The sequence below is a fragment of the Oxyura jamaicensis genome, chromosome 3 (genome assembly GCF_011077185.1).
Source record: "Oxyura jamaicensis isolate SHBP4307 breed ruddy duck chromosome 3, BPBGC_Ojam_1.0, whole genome shotgun sequence".
Lineage (NCBI taxonomy): Eukaryota > Metazoa > Chordata > Aves > Anseriformes > Anatidae > Oxyura > Oxyura jamaicensis.
In genome coordinates this window covers 25442533-25448715 of record NC_048895.1, presented here as the reverse complement: position 1 = coordinate 25448715, position 6183 = coordinate 25442533, and the positions used below count along the sequence as shown (strand labels likewise).

Genomic DNA, 6183 nt, shown 5'->3' with positions numbered 1-6183 from the left:
GGGTGATCTTCTGCTTGTGCTCCAGACATCTCCACAGACCTGGTGACTCAGTCTCAGTGATCCAGAAGTGATCAAGTAGTGCACTTCGCTGGTGTTTCTCTGGAACATCCATGGAGGAGGGGAAGGGGCTCAGAGGCTAAAAAAGCTGAAATCTAAAAAGCTGATGTCACACCCCAGGCACAGAGCTCACGGTATGGCACTTGCATCTGGAGGCAGAAGCCAAATCCAGCCGTCAGCAGACATTTCTCTCCAATCCTTGATCTAGCCCTCTGAGCACAGCAGAGTTTGTCTGATGCTTTGCACCCCCCGATTCTCTCCTCCAGAGCCATGCTTCCTAGCTTTTACTTGTTTATGGGAAAAACACTGCTAGCCTGCTACAAGCAACATCCCCCTTTGCTCTGTTTCTCCTTCCCCCCCCCCCCTTTTCTCGTCATCACACACAACATGTGGGGATCTCCAAGAGAGTGCTAACCTTGTTACTCTTTATGTATTGCTTCAGGGGAAGACAGTTGCAGCTGGGAAGCTGCTCCATCCTGCCCACACAGCCTGCTGCACACCTGGAAATCACATTACGTGACTGATGAGCGTTTGTCTTAACGAAGGCGTGACTTTCTGCTGGAGCCACACAGAGCGGAGCAAAGACTCAGTGACAAGCTGCATGGTAAGCAAAAGCTATGTTTTGCATAGCAGGCAAAACTTCAGCTTGCTGCCCGCTGCCTGCTATCGTGGAATCTCTGAGCACCTGACAGAGGTTACCAATTAATCCATCCTTAACAACTTGCCATTAATTCACTTACAGATCATCCCCCGGGGTGGCTTGGTACTGTTATCGCTGCTAACAGATGAGGAAACTGAGGCACCAGCCAGAGCAGTGATTGACACCAGCCATTGTTAGTGAATGGGGCTCAGGACTGGGAAGAAGACCTGGGAGTCCTGTCTCTGGCTCAGCACCAAGGCACAAGATCTCCTGTAGTGCAAATGGCCATAGCTTTCAGCCAGTTCAGTTCACGCTGAGCCAAAACACAGGGTTTTGCAACGGCACATCTTCCATAGAGGCAACTGATTTGGTTCATCACTGCTAAATGACTCCATTCAAAGCTCGCTTCATCCTTTTAATTAACCTCTATGCAGATTTCATCCTCAGGGTGCGCTGGAGTCTGTGTGCACAGGCAGGTCTGCATGAGAAGGGCATGCAAGTGCTCGGAGCGGCTGTTCTCAAAGCCCAGCAAAAGCGAGGGACCTCCTCTCCTCCCTCAAGGCCCCAGTCCGGGTCAGGGAGCCGGGCCGTCGATGTTTAGTCTGGAATGGTCTGCGGGACACGATTTGGTGGCGTTCCCGTGATACATCGCACAATGAGCTTAGGGAGGACAATGCAGTTGCTTTGTGAGACGTGGCGATGCTGTGTCTTGTGACACAGCCTATTAGCAGATTGGCTAATGCTGGGTGTGCAGCTGCTTTCTGTCACGGGAAAGGCTGAAAGCAGCCAGAATATACCTGTGAATCCTGCCTCTAATTACTGAGAGCAAAAACCAGTGTGCTCCTGGTTTTCCCGTATCTGCGCACCTTGCAGGCACATGAAAAATAACAGTCCACAACAAGAATAAAAATCCCTTTTTTTGCCTTACTAAAATCCTGCTTATTAAACAGAATTCCTCTTTAAAAAGGCTGTGATAGAAGGGAAGAAAGACACTTCTTTTCATGAAGACAACTTATTAAACAGCTGAGTGGATTTTGCTACCTCTGCTTAACCCCAGCTGTCTCTACAACCCCTATTTAAGACGTTTTGCCTCTTTAAAGGGCCTTTCTGGCAGCCCTCCATCAGCACTGAATTTTTCAGGCGGGGGGAGGGATGGGATGTGAAGCAGCCCAACGAGGGAACATAACATTTTTCCTTTCATTTCACGAAGGCCAAGATTTGGCCTTCTTGCTGAGGGTGGCTCGGTGGTAATAAGGATCCCGGCAGTGAACTTCCTGTGAACTGATGGGAAAAGCCCTTCTCCCGGAGAGAGGAGACAATATCCAAGGGCTGTGTACAGAAAAGGGAGGTAGTCAGCTAATAAAGAAAATTAACCCGGTGGACATGATTTGCCCGCATTCTCCAAAGCTGGAGCTCTTTTATAAGGCTTGCGGCAGAAAGCTCTTAAGGATAACAACTAATCCCTGGATAAGGGTCAAAGTTCTTACTGGGCATTAAAACCTGGTGATGTGATTAGAGAAAAAGTGAAAATTTGCTGCTCAGAGCAGAGCCTCCAATGAGGAAGCCGCAGGGTGCCATGTTCTGGTCGCTGCTGAATGATCCCAGGACACCGGGGATGAAGAGCTAATGGCTTTGGCTGATGGTGCTCAGATGTCTGAGGAGCTCCAAAGGGATGGAAAGATTATTTGGAGTGAAGCAGCCCAACAGCCCTCTGAAATGGCCACTGGGACAGGTGCAAGGTGACGTACCCTGGCACGGGACAGCCATAACTTCACCTCTCCACCAACGGGCCTTGAAGGTCCCCTCTGGAAAAAAAATATTTAGCAGTTGCTGTGGATACCTCCGATTAGATGCCTGGGTTTTGTGTGTATCTGCAACCTAGAAGGCAAACAGGGCTCAAGTGACTTAGAACCAGGAGAGAAACTATAAAAAATATCCACAGTGAGACAATGATATATAAACAATCCTTTTCCAGGCTTAGGAAAGGTTCGAGATTGACAACACCAGAAGATGGGGAGTGGATTAAAAATAGGGTGGAACCTGGTCGTAAAGGGATATGGCAAGAGACTGGAGAGCAGGGTCTGAAGTGTGCTGGAGGGGGCTGGGTGGTGGAATTTAAGGCTAGGAAGGAAAATATTTGCTGGCAAATCACCTGCCCAGCTGAACCCCATGGCAGTTTCAAAATGAATGCAATCTGGGGCATTTACCTTCTGAGCTTTTGGAGCCTGCTTGGGTCAGGCTGGATTTTATCTTTTGCAAGCGAAAGTTTGACTAAAAGCTGGTAGCCTTGCACATCACACAGCTCTTGCACTGGTGCAAATAGCACAAGATTCTCAGTAAAATTGTCAGTGTTGGTGGCCTGGGCTGTAATAGCTGCTTCTTTCTCTGCGTGGTCTGATGGAGGGGTTGCCTGGGGCAGGTTCCCCAAGTGCTGGTAAATCTGGAGCTCAGGCACAACTGCAAGCCCTAGCTGAGAGTCTTCCAGCTAGGAGCAATTTACTCCACTGAGAGCTGTGTCCATGAGAGTGCAGGAGGTTTCGCAACTGGGAGGGTTCCCTGCACCCAGGGCTGACTGATAAATTTGGGGCCGCCCCACCCCACTCCTCAGACACACTCAGCCTATTCCTCCTCATCCTCCCACCTCCCTCGGCATCCCCTACCTTCCTCCCTCGTTGGTCTTGCACTGTGCTCCACCTTTCCTGGCCAGCAAACCCCTCCATGCTGTGCCTTGCTGTTTCCCCTCCCCGTCACCCCTTGTGCCCCATATCATGGATCATGGGTCTAAACTTCTAGATTGTAGAGACCACAGCTGTAGGATTCCCCGTAGGGAGATGCAGCCCTCCTAACCTTCCCAAAGTGGGGCTGGGAGCTCTTTTCTGCCATCCCACGGCACAAATACGTGCCATAACATCATCATCCTGCGAAATGGTGAGCAAAGGGCACCTCCCATCCCAAAATCTCACAAATGGCCCTATCAGCAGTGGCAAGGCCATGGCCCACACAAGCCTTTTCCAATAAAGGCAGAAAGCAGCTTCCTTCAAAGGAGCTACCACACAGGAGAGGGAATGAGAGCAAAGCTTGGGTATCTGCAGCTGGGGGTGGCAAAGTGGGAGCAATACCTACCAGCAAAGTAAATAAAACCTGCTTGTATACTGTTCTCACAGCTCCTACCCCCTTTCCAAAGATAAAATGAAGGGAGGTGCAATTGGCACCAAAATTAGCTATTGAAGCTGTATCTCCGATGATGGAGAGGAGCAGGGAGACGTGACGACAGCTGGAACTGGGTGGTGAACACAATACCGTGTTCAGTTTGGGGCCCTTCACTGCAAGAATGGCACTGAGTTGCTGGAATGCATTCAGAGAAGAGAAGCAAATTGAGTGAAGGGACTAGAAAACAAGACATATGGGGAGCGGCTGAAGGAGCTGGGATTGCTTAGTTTGGAGGAAAGGAGACAGAGGGCAGACCTTGTCGGCCTCTACAACTACCTGAAAGGAGATTGCAGCAAGGAGGGTTCTGGTTGCTGCTCTTTTCTCAGGTGACAAGTGACAAGATGCAAGGAAACAGCCTCAAGTTGTGCCAGGAGAGGTTTGGCCTGGATATCAGGAAGAATGTGTTCATGGAAAGGGTGGTTAGGCATTGGAACAGGCTGCCCGGGGAAGTTGCGGCATCAGCATCCATGGAGGCATTTAAGAGACATGCGGATGTGGCACTTAGGTGCATGGTTTAGAGGTAGACTTGGTAGTGCTAGGTGGTTGGACTTGATGATCCTAAGGGTCTCTTCCAACCTCAATGATTCTATGATTCTATGACTTATCTGCTCTGGGGGAAGGTACACTGACATCTCTAAGAATTCCAGCAAGCCAGGAAGCTGTCTACTAACAGACAATAAAATAATGAGAAGTGAATGGCACTTAATCTTCTGTCAAAGATCCCAAAAGGAAGTATTTGCTTTGAGACAGAAGGACCACATTTGTTTTATGCATGAGGAAATGAGGGCAGGGATGTAAAGCAGATCTTCATCTGCCCAGCGGGAGTTGAACCCTGCTCCCGCACTTCCCACACCTCTGCTCTGCTCTGGAGACTAGGACCTGCTGACTCCTACACTTCTTCCAGCCCTTCAGGTGTACTAGGCAATTCCTACCTGATGATGAGGGAGAAATAAGCTCACCAGATGAGCAAGGCTGCACGCGCACCCACACTGTGGGGCACCACCACCCTGGCACTGGGAGCCACAGCACCCTCCTGACTCAGCAGCAATGGGAACGTTCCCCCATGAGCTCCCCGAGCTGGCACCTCTAGCAGAAGGGACTGCAAATTCCAGTGCAAAAATGAGAAAGCTCCCAAAAGGATTTAGAGAGATTAGGAATGAGCAGGAAACAAAATAAGATTTAACTTGAGAAAAGATAAGCTAATATATCTGGGGCAAAGCTTTGCAGTGGAAGGGGACACCCTGGAAAGCAGAACTGGCAGAAGAGGCTGAGAATGAACATCCATGGAGAGATGAATTTAGACAGAGACTGAAGAAGGAGATGTTTAGAGCCACTTCTGCAGTTCTAGAGTCATCCACCTTTGAGTGTATTCAGCAGCAGAAAACTTTTGAGGGAAAGTGAGTATTTTTGTTATAAATGAAAGGTATCAGGAGACAAGGAACAGGAATAACTGAGGGCAGAGCTTGATGAGTTGATGCAGGAGACTTTGAACAACTTCTGTTTTATGTCACTGGCCAAGAAACACCCACAGAGGAGACATAATGAGACTCCACAAGCATCTAAGGGGTCCAGGTCGGAGAGAAAGGGAACACATCTAGACACATTCACAACAGGGTGAAATTAAGACACAGAAAGCAGAGGCTAAAGAGCAGGACAAAGTGCAGGTAGTGCAACATGCCAGGCTGCAGGGTATGATCTGCGTGACGGTAAACACGTTCAAAACAGCAGCGCAATTGTGACTGGTGGACCAGACAACCTAAAATCAGAAATTATTCCTCTTGGGATGTCTCGGAGCCTGAGGCTGGTCCCAACAATTCAGCAGGGGTGTGGATCACACTCAGTCCCACAAAGTGAGTCACAAATGTCACAGTCCCTTGTGCTGTACATCCAGCCACCCCAGTGGGGTACTGGTGCAGAGGGCAGTGCCACTCCCTGACTCATCAGCACCACCTCTGGCGGTTCAGCCCGTTCTCCGGGCTGCCGTGTGTTGGCTAGGTCCGCGCTGTGCATTCACAACACACAGCTCCGGCAAGCCAATACTGCAGGCGAGAAATTGGCCCAAAGCCTCAAGAACAGCCTCGTATTAGTCACCGAATAACTCAGGATGATCCTATGACTCATAATTTATGGTTCCTATGGAGACTGAAAACAATCAGATTCGGTGCTGTTGACCCCAATTCATCGCACTTTCAATAGTGAGATAAATCAAAATAAGTAGGAGTTGGCTTCTTATTCCCCAGGAGCAATAACACCTTAGAAGAAACATGAGCTGACCA

The 6183-nt window shown here is 49.4% G+C and overlaps 1 long non-coding RNA gene across 1 annotated transcript; it reads left to right on the top strand.

The window, feature by feature from the left end:
• Positions 1-610: 610 nt before the first annotated feature.
• Positions 611-3304, top strand: LOC118164074. Its single transcript, XR_004749326.1, has 2 exons — positions 611-661; positions 800-3304. It is a non-coding gene; the product is annotated as an uncharacterized LOC118164074 (long non-coding RNA).
• Positions 3305-6183: the final 2879 nt, after the last annotated feature.